Genomic DNA, 12,746 nt, shown 5'->3' with positions numbered 1-12,746 from the left:
GTTCTGGTCAAAGAAAGTGACTAAGGACCTAAAGCTCCTCAATCAATTGGGGGGCATATAAGGCATCTAGTAAGCAAAGCATATTGAAAGATATGTAAACACATGAGCAAAATAAGTGAAAGCATGCTAAGGTACTTAAAGTATTTTTCAAAATTTTGTATTTTGTTAAATCAATCCAAAGTACCACGCTAAGTTCGTTCATGCGAACAAATGTTATAATAAAATGCAGGTATTATAATATCAAAAAGAAACCTTTTACACCGCGAGCAGTGCTGCTCGGATGTAATTGTTCGATTAAAAGAAGAAAAAAAAGCTGCCCATGCAGTAATAATAGTTAAAACATAAATATATTTTTTTACATCATGACCTATAGGCCATGTAATTCAAAAGTAAATAAAAAATATAAAATCATGAGGTTGTCGGGGGGTCTTGTGGCGACTTCTGCTGCTTCTGGTCGACTGCATCCCCAGCCTCTTCTCGGGCGCCTTCGATGCCGGTTGCTAGAGAAATCTCTGGAGACCTTGGAATTGTATCTTCCTCCAGGCGAGTAATGCCCCTAGCTAACTCCGCCTCCATGATATGGTCTGGAAGATAGGAGAAGTTAGCATTGGGTTGTTCTTCCAGAACAGGTAGAAACACTCGAACGATGCCCCTTCATAGTCTTTGAGGTTGCGGGCATTATGTTCCTCCAGTGCAGCAACTTCCTGGCGGCTTATCGCCAGCTCATCTTGAAGCTTGTGGGCTTCTCGATAATTATTGAGTGATACATCCTTGTACTGCTTCTTGGATGCAGTGATCTTGGTAATACTCACATCCTTCTTCTTCACCTCTTTTTTGAGAGAAGCAATCTTAGCCTCAGTCATTTGCAGCACCTCGAGGTGTTTTGCCTTAGCCTCCTTGAGGGCCTCAGTATGCTTCGCCTCGGCCTCCTGAAGGGCATCAGAATGCTTCGCCTCGACCGTCTTCAGCTGCTTGGCATAGGAAGCTTTTGCCACCTTGAGTTTCTCGGTATATCGAGCCTCAGTAGCACTAAGTTGATCGCCAAGTCTCTTCTCGAACTGAGCATTCTGTGTCCTCGAAAACCTCCAGTCAGAAGTAAGGGTAAGCACCCCCTGTAATCAGAAAAAGATAAGGCTGTAAATAAGAGCAAGTTAAAAAGAAAATTCATGAAGTACAATAAAGAAAACAACTTACAGCGAGCACTTCATTCAGTGCGCGGTTGAGGACTTGGTCGACCCCCATAGAGCTGGTCTCCTGGATTGCCTCCCAGGTACGTCAGTACTTTGTTATTCTCGATAGCCTATCTTTGGCTGAGTTGAGCACCACGCCCATGAGGTCATCTCCCGAGGCCTCTTCTCGGTGACCAGCCGAATGTTGGACAGTGGATGCTGGAGGTATAGGGTCGACTGGAGCTGGAAGAGGAGTCTGTCCAACTGGAGCTGGAGGAGGAGACTGTCCGACCGAAGACGGAAGATATGGGTTTGTTGAAGTTAGGGGAGTTGCCTCCATAGCAGGATCAGGTTGAGGAGTTCTCTCCTTTGTTGGAGTAGGCGCAGGAGGGTCAGTTGTTCGAGACTTCTTTGTAGGGGGATTGCTGCAGCCCTCCCTAGACTGGTGCCTGTGGGACTTTTTCTTGCTCGCTGACTTGGTGTACAAGTCAAAGGCACATTCAGCATGCATGTCTGCAAAAAAGAAACAAGTGAACAGTCATGCAATATAATAAAAATAACTTGCTAAGTTTAGGAAACAAGGACAGAGAAATTGAAAGTATGATACCCGAGCTACAATTACTGGTTGCTACACTATTTACTCTACTAGTGCTACACTCACTCTCTGGCCTGAAGAAGTCTGAATTTAAAGCAGGAGGGTATTTAAAGTTGTCATCCCCGTCGAAGAGGTGACAGGGAATAGGCAGACTATCTAAAAGCGTAAAAGCAGTACCGTTCTCGTCTGATGACTCAAGGATAGGCTATGTGGCCTTCTTCTTTCCCTTCCCTGGAGGGGTCGGTGCAGCAGCAGATCATGGGGCAACAGTTAGTTCATTGATGGTCACCCTAGTTGCCCTCCTCAGAGGAGGTTGTGACACATCTTGTTGTTGTTCGGGGACTTCAGTGCCGGTGGCAGTCCCCATAGTAGATTCCCTCACATCCTAGTGAGGAGCCAGAAGGCCAACCAGTCTAAGATTGGCCTCTGTGACCAGCTGTTTGACACTTTTCTCTTTGTCGGTCATGCTGGCCAGGAGGGCTGATCGGACCTCCATGTCCGGAGTGGGGGCTAGTCATAACCAGGGGTCTGAAATGCACTAAATTTATAAGGGAAATGCAGGAAGACTCAAAGAAGAAAAATATACGACCAGGGGAGCAAAGACTTTACCTCCTTGTGTGAAGGCCAAGTTGTTCGCGACCATGTCAGCATCATAAAGTACTCCAGATGGTACTTCCCCACGTTCGAGATAAAGGTAGTGTCAGTCAGGAAAGTGCGACCCATTTCCTGGTGGCAGAAATGGAAGAACCCCGTGTTTTCCTGGTTGGGGTTGGATTTTAGGTCGAATAAGTAGTTGACCTTGTGTGGCATACGGACCGGCCACTTCTTATGGCTATAAAGGATATAGAGTGCAGAGAGCATTCTATATCCATTTGGGGTGATTTGAAAAGGAGCAACCCCAAAGTAATTTGCCACTCCTTGGAAAAAAGGATGAAGAGGCAGGATCGCTCCTGCCTCGATGTGGTATCTCGACCAGGCGCTATACGTGCCTCCAGGCAGATTCGCCCTTTGGTCTCGGGTAGGTCGAACTAGCGTCACCCCAGGAAGCCCGTACTTCGTGATATAATTGATGATCATCCTAATCGTTACTCGACTAGGAGGGGCAACGTAACATTCTACATTTGATCGGGAGTACTCTCAGCTCTACTGCTGGTCGAGGGAATTTCTGCATGTGGAGCAGGCTGGTGTTCAGAAGGTTTATTTTTCTTTTTCTGGGCAGTGGATTTTACTCTACCCATGGCTGGAAGGTTTGACTGAGGTCTGTTGGGTGGAGTTCGAGAAAAAGGGATGTCCAGAATAAGTAACGACAATTGTTCTGCGTCCACGAGTAGTTGAGTGAGCAGGTCATCGTCAATTGGTCTCTCACCTCCCCACAGATCTTGCATCAAAGTCTGCTAACATAAAATGGGAGATGAGAATTTTGTCTATAGACTTGTGTTGAATGTAGGAATAACGTTGCTTGCGTATAAAAGTTAAGATTTTATACGACCAGCAGCATTCTGGCAAAAACACGAAGTGTCTTACGAGCAGTTCGAGAAATGGATTAAAAAGCAAAAGTAAAAAGTTTTTTCAGACTCCGAGAGGGCGGGAAAAACCAAGTTTTTCAACTAGCTTAAAAATCGAATTTTTTCTTCGATTTTACACCCTAAATATACAATCTCGACTACCAAACTGAGTCCTAACTCCTATGAAGTGTTATTTGACTACTTTATCACGCATCGAACATACCCATTTACCCCAAGACAGTGTCGGTCAAGAACAGTCAAGAACTCAGGTACGAAACAAATAAAAAACAACTTTGCATGGCAACTCAAACAATTGAAAGGTCCGTAAAACTTACTTGGATGAAAGATGGAGTGTGAAAAATGAAAGCTTTGAACGTCTGAACGGAGATTCCTTAGATTAGCAGTAGAAGCTTCGAGGATTTTCTTGGCTCAAACAGTCGAAGTTCTTGAAAAAAACAGAAGGCAAGTGAAAAGTAAAAAGTGAAAATATGAATTTGGGGTAATATTTATAGTGATTGCGACACGAAAAAAAAAGTAATCATGAATTACCTTTTTCAAAACGTGGGGAACTGTAATAGCCATCAGACAAGTTATTGGAAAGCTGACAAGACCTGATTGGACATGATTGGTTACTTTTTTCGAAGAGGCATGACAGCTCTGACAGGTTTTATGGGGCATGCAAAAGGTCAGTTTCCTAAGTTTACTTTATGTTGGTCGCAGCAAAGTAAACTTGGGGGGGAAATGTTTACCCAAAAATGGTTTTTGATGATGTGGCAAGGATCTCTCACTTGTGGTTGACACGTGGCAGAGTTGAAGTGAAAAGGTGTTGTTCGGTTATCGACCAGCTACACACTGCTTCATTAAGGCTGACTATTAGGTACGACCAGGCTGGTCATATGATTCAGTTTATTTCCTTACAAGATTGTGATCTTGTAATAATTATATTTATTATTTCATCTTTATTACCTTGATACACAGATATTAAGGAGAGTTAAGGCCCAATGGCCCATGTAACCCCCCTTGAGCCTATAAATATGCATGAAATAGCTCAAGGAGGGGACTTTTGATCTTGGAACCTTTTTCCTGAATATTGAGAGAGAGGGAGAGCCTATAGTGTGATTATCCATCGTCTTATTGTAATTCTCCTAAATTTTGTGAAACTCAAGAACCCTAGTTCTTTGATCACGGCTTTGAGACTCAATATTAATAATAGCACTAAGTGGACGTAGGTCATTACCAATCTTTGGGGCCGAACCACTATAAATCGTTGGTGTTTTCTTCTTTTCCATTAGATTAAACTCTTAATTGTCGTCTCATTTCCTGTCTTATATTTGACTCTGCGTCGTTGGCCAAAACAAAGGTCAACAGTAACCTAGTCTTTTGTCAATCTAATAAAATACAATCAAATAAGCACAACACAATTCAAATATAATAATAGAATACATAAGTCTAGACAAAATCGCGCAGCATTTCCCCTATAATAGTGATCTAACCATCTGTTAAAAACAAGTCAAACAATTCAAACAACACACAATATGTTTCTTCCTTATAGCTTTGCAACACACAAACAAATTCTCCAGAACCTACTTCACTAAAACACACAGTTATCAACCTTCTGTTATCACCGCAACACACAATTTTAATCTCAGAACCTACTTCACTATGGATGAATATTTAAGATATTCAAACTCCTCTAACAAAAATTTAATAATACCAAAACAAGAAATAAGATAATGTACGTACCTCTTGCAATTAATAGTCATAGCTAGCAAATTTACTTCACTTTGCAATGCACTTTACTATTAAATTCACAAACTACAAAATTAAATTAATTAATAAATAAAATATTACTAAATAATTGGATTAACAATAACTTATTCTTGCAATTTTAGAAACTTAAAAACCTCAAATGTGTGCTTGAGATAGAAATTTTGAGGCAAAAATCTCTCTAGTTAAAACCACAACCTACAAAATTAAATTAATTAATAAAGAAATATTACTAAAAAAATAAAAATAAAACATAATATATATACAAATATATATCATTTTTTAATTAAATAAAAATAATAATAAAATATATACTTGAATTACTTATATCTATACATGCAATTTAGATGTAAAATTAAAATTAAATTATTTTCCTTATTTTAGACATATGTATCCTTGATCAATGTAAGAAATTAATTAAAAAAATCTATAATTTTCAGATTAAATAGTAAATAAGGTGGTATCATCTTCAAAGTAAACAATTGTATATCTCAAATCTTCATTAAAATTATTTTTCATACATTAAACAAATATTTCTAATAAACTCACAAATCATATAAAAAATGCAAAAATAAAATTGATTCTTTATATTATTCTAACTATAATGCATTGTTTTAATATTGAAATCTTACCTTAAATATGCTTGAAATCGAGCCAAGAACACCTGAAACCGCAACATACAAAAACCCTAAAAACCCAATATTAACCGACTAATAATTAAAGAAAATAAACAAAAAACATTATCCTAACTATTATACATTCATTTATTCTTAAAAACATTCCTAAAATTAGTTTTTAGAGCTCAAAATCGGCTAAAATTGGAACTCAAATAGCCCAAAAACACACCAGAAATCACCTCAAATCATTGTTAGTGGCCTCTGGTTCGTGTGGCTTAGGGAAGAAGAAGGAAGCACAGGTTATATATAGGGGAGGTCTCTAATGTCTCCCCTTGCTAGATGTGGAGACTTCTAACGTCTCCCCTAGGGAGACGTCTGATATGGCACATCTTCCCAGGGGAGACATTATATGTATCCACATCTACCAAGGGGAGACGTTAGATGCCTCCCAAAATCTGATAATTTAATAAATTAATTATTTTATTACGAAATTTTTAATTTATTCTAATTAACTTCTTCCACCACTTTTAATGACTTACCCACTTAGTCATAAATGAGAACTTTTAATGACTTACACCATTAGACTTAAAATATCCCTGAATACTTTTAATGTCTTACACCATTGGTATCATGCCAATATATAGCCAAAAACTACTCAAGTATTAAAGCTCTTGGTGTCATTGTTGGAGATAGGCATTAGAGTGAAGGCTCGAGATTTAATCTGTTGGTTCTAGGGTGAAAAAGGTATGACTTTATGAGGTTTAGAATTTTTGGAAGTATAGTTTTACAAAGTCTCTAATCTTCAATTTTTATGTCATATATAAAGGTATTGGGCGATTCTCTATAGCAAAAGCAATCTCTTTTCTTCTGTTTTTTCGCACTCAAGATAAGGAAAATTAGGTAGTTTAGTTTATGACCTAGTTTGTGATATGTATGACCCTAACATTTCCGGTACAACAAGAAGATAAGTGTGGCTGGACCTAAGGTGTTTAGAAATGTATAACAGGCCTAAGTTGATATCCGGTAGGCTCGGTTGATAAAATTTTATGACAGAATTATGTCCAGGGCTTTATTGCCACCCCTGTATACGCACTTATCTTTTACTTATATCTGTCTTGTTATTATGACCTATGATTATGACATATTATGACCTATGATTATGATCTATGTTATCACCAAGAATATATTAGGATCTTGTATTAATAGTATAAATTAGCGTTGTTATGAACTTTTGTATGATTTATGATATGTCTGTTATGATTACTTGTTATATGACTTTTGTTTGTATTTTCCTTACTGGGCATAGAAGCTCACTCCTTATAATGTTGCTATGCAGACAATTGAAGATAGAAAGGTTGGTGGCATGTAACGCCCTACTTCCTTAGAGTCGTTACTAAGTGGGTTTAAAAATGTGCATTTAACTCGCTAAACAAGATTTAACGTCAAAAGTGTAATTAAATCATAAACAGAGTTATAAACTTTGAAAATAATTTCATTCACTGAAAATCATAAAGTATTTAACTCTTGGGATCCCAAAATATAGTGTAGAAATTTTTACAACATATGAGTACAAACCAAGTTGACTAGACGACAAAATCTAGGTTTAAGTACAACCATCTCCCAAAATCCACTGGCCGTGGCAGCTAGGCAGGCCAAACATTTACACGCCACCTCATGCTTGCTACACTCATGGTTGGTTGGCATTCTCCTTGCCCTTACCTGCACCATAGAGCACCCGTGAGCCGAAGCCCAGCAAGAAAACCCACAAGCAGATAACATATGCAAAACAAACACATAGCATATAAACAGACCATCAATAGGCTAAACACATACAACCAAGCCGTCCCAGGCCCTGGGTTCACGGACCACACCATGACAATATTCCAGGTATCCTTTAGGGTCTCGCCCTGGCAACTCGCACTCCACGTGCTCAACGCTGCTCCCGGCCCCTTGGCGTACTCGGCCTCGCACTCAACGTGCCCAACGCCGTTCCCGGCCCTTTGCCGTTCCCGGCCCCTGCCAACCTCGGCCTGCGCTGTTCTCGGCTCTTACCGAACATTTACACAATTGAATTCATAGCATAATAAACATATATTGAACACTAACAAATTCAATCAAAGGCTAGGCCCTGCAATTCAGACATATTGGGGCTCAGCCTTACATACAAGCTCTATGGGAACAGTGGTTTTCTTACCTGCGTCCCAAGCTTTCCGAGCACCGATATCCTGAGCACAGTCCCCTAACTTGAGCCTCGCTGAAACCCCTTACTGAACTTAGTCTTAGAATTTGGTCCTTAAGCCCCACGCTTCTAGCTCCAAAGATTTCCCAGCTGAATTCCCTTAGCTTCTAGCTAACTTCACCAACATTTTCCTTAAGCTTCCAAAGGAAAGAAGACCACTTCAAGAGAGAGAGAGAAGGAGTCAGTTTCTAAATGTTCTAAACAGTTCTAAGTTTTGTTTTATTTAACTTAAGTCTACAGGGTTACCTCAAGGCTCGGGGTACCAAAACGTCCCCAAGGGAAAAATGGTAAATTTTCCCAATATTCCTTCCTAGACATTCTAACCTCGAATATATCTCCGGATATTTATTTCCATAACCTGATAACCCCATCTTATATCTAATACCCAAAATACCCCTCGACTCGCCCCGAGTCAGATTCTCAACCCCGTTGTGACTTTCTGGCTAACCGCTCCCCAAGACTGTCTCAGATCGTGCTGCACAGATAAATCACATACATATCGCATTTATCACATTTATACCCTCAACGGGCTAAAATCACAAGCATACCCCTAATATCCAGGCGGGACCCACATGCATATTTAATTCAACTAAACATGCATCTCTATCACATATTCACATAAATTCACATATTCACATATTAAATCATTTATTGCACTCCAGGCACGCTAATCAAGGCCCTAAGCCTTATTAGCAAATTTGGGGCGTTACAACTATCCCCTCCTTATAGAAATTTCGTCCTTGAAATTACCTAAACAACTCAGGATACTGCTCCCTCATCTCTGATTCAAGCTCCCATGTCGCCTCCTCAACCTTGCTATTCCTCCACAGCACTTTCACCAAGGCGATGGTCTTGCTCTGGAAGACTTTATCTTTCCGGTCAAGAACCTGAACTGGCTTCTCCTCATAGGACAAATCTTGATCAAGCTCCAGATTCTCATAACTTAGAACGTGTGTCGAATCTAACACATACTTCTGGAGCATGGACACATGAAAAACATCATGAACCCCTGATAAAGCTGGAGGCATCGCTAGTCTGTAAGCTACCTCCCCAACCCACTCCAGAACCTCGAAGGGGCCAACAAACCTAGGGCTCAGCTTGCCCCGAACACCAAACCGTTTCACCCCCCTCAAAGGTGAAACCCTAAGAAACACATGATCACCAATCTAAAATTCCACGCTCCTGCATTTCAGGTCTGAATAACTTTTCTAACGAATCTAGGAGGCAAGCATTCGCGCTCTAATCTTCTTAATCGCCTCATTGGTCCTTTGAACCATCTCTGGACCCAGATATCTCCTCTCACCTGTCTCATCCCAATGAACAGGTGATCGACACTTCCTTCCATAAAGCATTTCATACGGAGCCACTCCGATGGTTGCCTGATAACTGTTGTTGTACGAGAACTCAACCAAAGGGAGATACCTACTCCATGATCCCCCAAAATCTAGCACACGGGCTCACAACATGTCCTCCAATATATGAATCGTCCTCTCAGACTGCCCATCTATCTGAGGATGATAAGTGGTACTAAACCGTAACTATGTGCCCATAGCCTTCTGCAAACTCTCCCAAAACTTGGAAGTGAAGGTGGGGTCTCTGTCGGATACTATCGACCTCAAAAGCCCCATGAAGTCGAACAATCTCCTTCACATATAACTCAACATACTGCTCCACAGTATAAGTCATCCTAAAAGGAAAAAAGTGGGCGGACTTGGTATACCTATCCACAATCACCCACACCGAGTCATGCTGTCCCACGGTCTTCAGCAAACCAACCACAAAGTCCATAGTGATATCTTCCCACTTCCATTCTGGAATCCCCAGAGGCTGCAGCAACCCCGCTGGCCTCTAATGCTCAGCCTTAATCTGCTGACAAGTTAAGCATTTGGCCACATAATCCACCACATCCCTCTTCATGTCCGACCACCAATACAAAACTCTCAAATCCAGATACATCTTTGTTGTACCCGGGAGCAAAGAATAGGGAGTGGTATGCGATTCATCCAAGATCTCCCGCCGGATGTCAGAATCTATCGAAACACAGATCCGACCCTTGTACCTCAGTAATCCCATCTCTGAAATAGAAAAGTCCTTAGTTGCTCCGATTAAGACATTCTCTCTGTGACCTCTCAACTAGGAATCTTTCCCCTGCACCTCCTTGATCCTCTCAAGGAGTGTAGACTGGAGAGTGATGTTGGCCAACTAACCAACCACCAACTCTATACCTGCTCTAGTCAACTCCTCAACTAGTTTATCAGATATCTGTCTCGAACTAAACAACTTTCATGGGCCTTTTCGACTCAATGCATCAGCCACCACATTAGCCTTCCCAGGATGGTATAGGATATCACAATCATAATCCTTAACCAACTCCAACCACCGCCTCTGGCGCATATTCAGATCCTTCTGAGTAAAGAAATACTTCAGGCTCTTATGGTCGGTGTATATCTGGCACTTCTCAGCATAAAGATAATGTCTCCAAATCTTAAGTGCGAACACCACCGCTGCCGACTCCAAATCATGCGTGGGATAGCTCTGCTCATACTCCTTTAACTGTCTTGATGCATAGGCTATCACCTTACCAGCTTGCATCAGCACACACCCCAAACCCTGTCTGGATGCATCACAATAAACTACAAACTTTTCATGATCTGTCGGCAAACTTAGCACTGGCACAATGATCAATCACCGCTTCAACTCCTTGAAGCTGTTCTCACATCTGTCCGTCCAAACATACATTATCTTCTTCTTTGTTAGTTCTGTCAAAGGTGTAGCTATTCTGGAGAACCCCTCAACAAACTGCTGATAATACCCCGCTAAACCCAAAAAGCTTCTCACTTCAGGAACATTGCTCGGTCTAGGCCAATCTCTAACTGCCTCAATCTTACTTGGGTCAACCAGAATCCCCTCCTTACTGACAATATGGCCCAGAAATGTAACTTGTGGTAACCAGAACTCACACTTACTGAACTTAGCATATAACTTATGCTCCCTCAACCATTGTAAAACCAACCGCAGATGCTGCTGGGGCATTGGTTAATCCAAAGGACATAACCAGGAATTCATAGTGCCCATACCTCGTTCGGAAAGAGGTCTTTGGTATGTCCTCCTCTTTAATCCTTAACTGATGGTAACCTGATCGAAGGTCTATCTTAGAGAACACTATTCTTCCCTGTAATTGATCAAATAAATCGTCGATCCTAGGCAGTGGATACTTGTTCTTAATGGTTAACTTATGCAGCTCCTTGTAATCAATACACATCCTAAGGGATCCATCCTTCTTCTTAACAAACAACACTGGAGCACCCCATGGCGAGAAAATCGGTCTGATGAACCCCAAATCAAGTAACTCTTGCAATTGAATCTTCAACTCCTTTAACTCCGCTGGAGCCATTCTGTAAGGTGTCCTAGATATTGGCTCCACTCCTGGTACCAACTCTATAACAAAGTCAACCTCCCGCTGCGGCAGCAGCCCTGGAAAATCTGCCAGAAACAAATCTAGGAACTCACTTACCAATCTAGTCTCACCAAATCCAGCCGACACCACCATAGAGGTATCCACAACGCTCGCTAGGAATCCCATGCAACCTTCCTGCATCAGGTCTCTAGCCTTCAATGCTGAAATCATTGGTACTCGCGGTCCACTAACCATCCCCACAAACACAAAGGGTACCTCCCCTTCCGGTTCAAAAGTCACCATTTTGCGCTTGCAGTCAACCGTTGCCCCATACTTCGATAACCAATCCATCCCTAGAATCATATCAAAGTCATCCATCTCTAACTCAATCAAATCAACAGACAATTCCCTACCATCTATCTCTACTGGCAATGCTCTAATCCATTTCCTAGAGACTACCAGTTCTCCTGTTGGCAACAAAGTCTGAAATCACCTAGCATACACACCACTAGGTCTACAAAGCTGGTTTATCACTCTAGCATATACAAATGAGTGGGTAGCCCCTGAATCAAACAATGCAGTATACAGAGAACCAGCACTAGAGATCTGACCTGTCACAACTGAGGGGCTAGCCTCCACCTCGGTCTGAGTCAAAGTAAATACCCTGGCAAGAGCAAGACTATCACTCTGCTTCAGCTCCTCTTTCTTGACTTAAAGGCAATCCCTCTTCAGATGATTGGCACTCCCACAGACAAAGCAAGCCCTGATCCTTCACTCACTCTGATGTCGACGTATGCACTGCGGACACACTGGGAAACTCCTCCAGTTGTCACTTCCACCTTGACGGCCAGTAGAAGCACCTTGTGCCCTCCTATCTCAGTTGGGAGGAACAAAGGAATCTGGGGTCTTCCTCTTTTGCTCACTAGAGCCACCACCCCGACTGGATCCAACAAAAGGAGGCACTGTCCTCCTGGAATCACGCCTAATAGCGCTTTCCTTCCAGATCTGATCCTCGGCCCTCTCAGATGTAAGGGCCTTGTCCACTACCTGAGCATAAGTAGTAGTCTCCGGATCCAAAGTAATATTCACATCATGAGCGATCATAACGTTCAACCCCCGCACAAACCTGTCTCTCCTTGCCGCATCAGTCAACACTAAATCTGGCGTAAACTTCACCAGTCTATCAAATCCCAAAGCATACTCAGTCACGGTCAACCGATTCTGAGTTAGGTTGATGAACTCGTCAACCTTTGCAGCTTGAACTGCCACACTGTAATACTTCTCATTAAATAAGTTTTTGAACTCTTCCCAAGTCATAACTGTTACGTCCCTTCTCTGAACTACCACGTCCCACCAGATGCGGGCATCCTATCTGAACATGTAGCTAGCACAAGCTACCCTCTCATTTCCCTAAACCCTCATAAAATCTAGAATTGAGGAACTCATATTCATCCACT

This window comes from Humulus lupulus, chromosome 6, assembly GCF_963169125.1.
Source record: "Humulus lupulus chromosome 6, drHumLupu1.1, whole genome shotgun sequence".
Taxonomy (NCBI): Eukaryota; Viridiplantae; Streptophyta; class Magnoliopsida; order Rosales; family Cannabaceae; genus Humulus; species Humulus lupulus.
The sequence above is the reverse complement of the archived record's forward strand: the minus strand, read 5'-3'. Positions refer to the sequence as shown.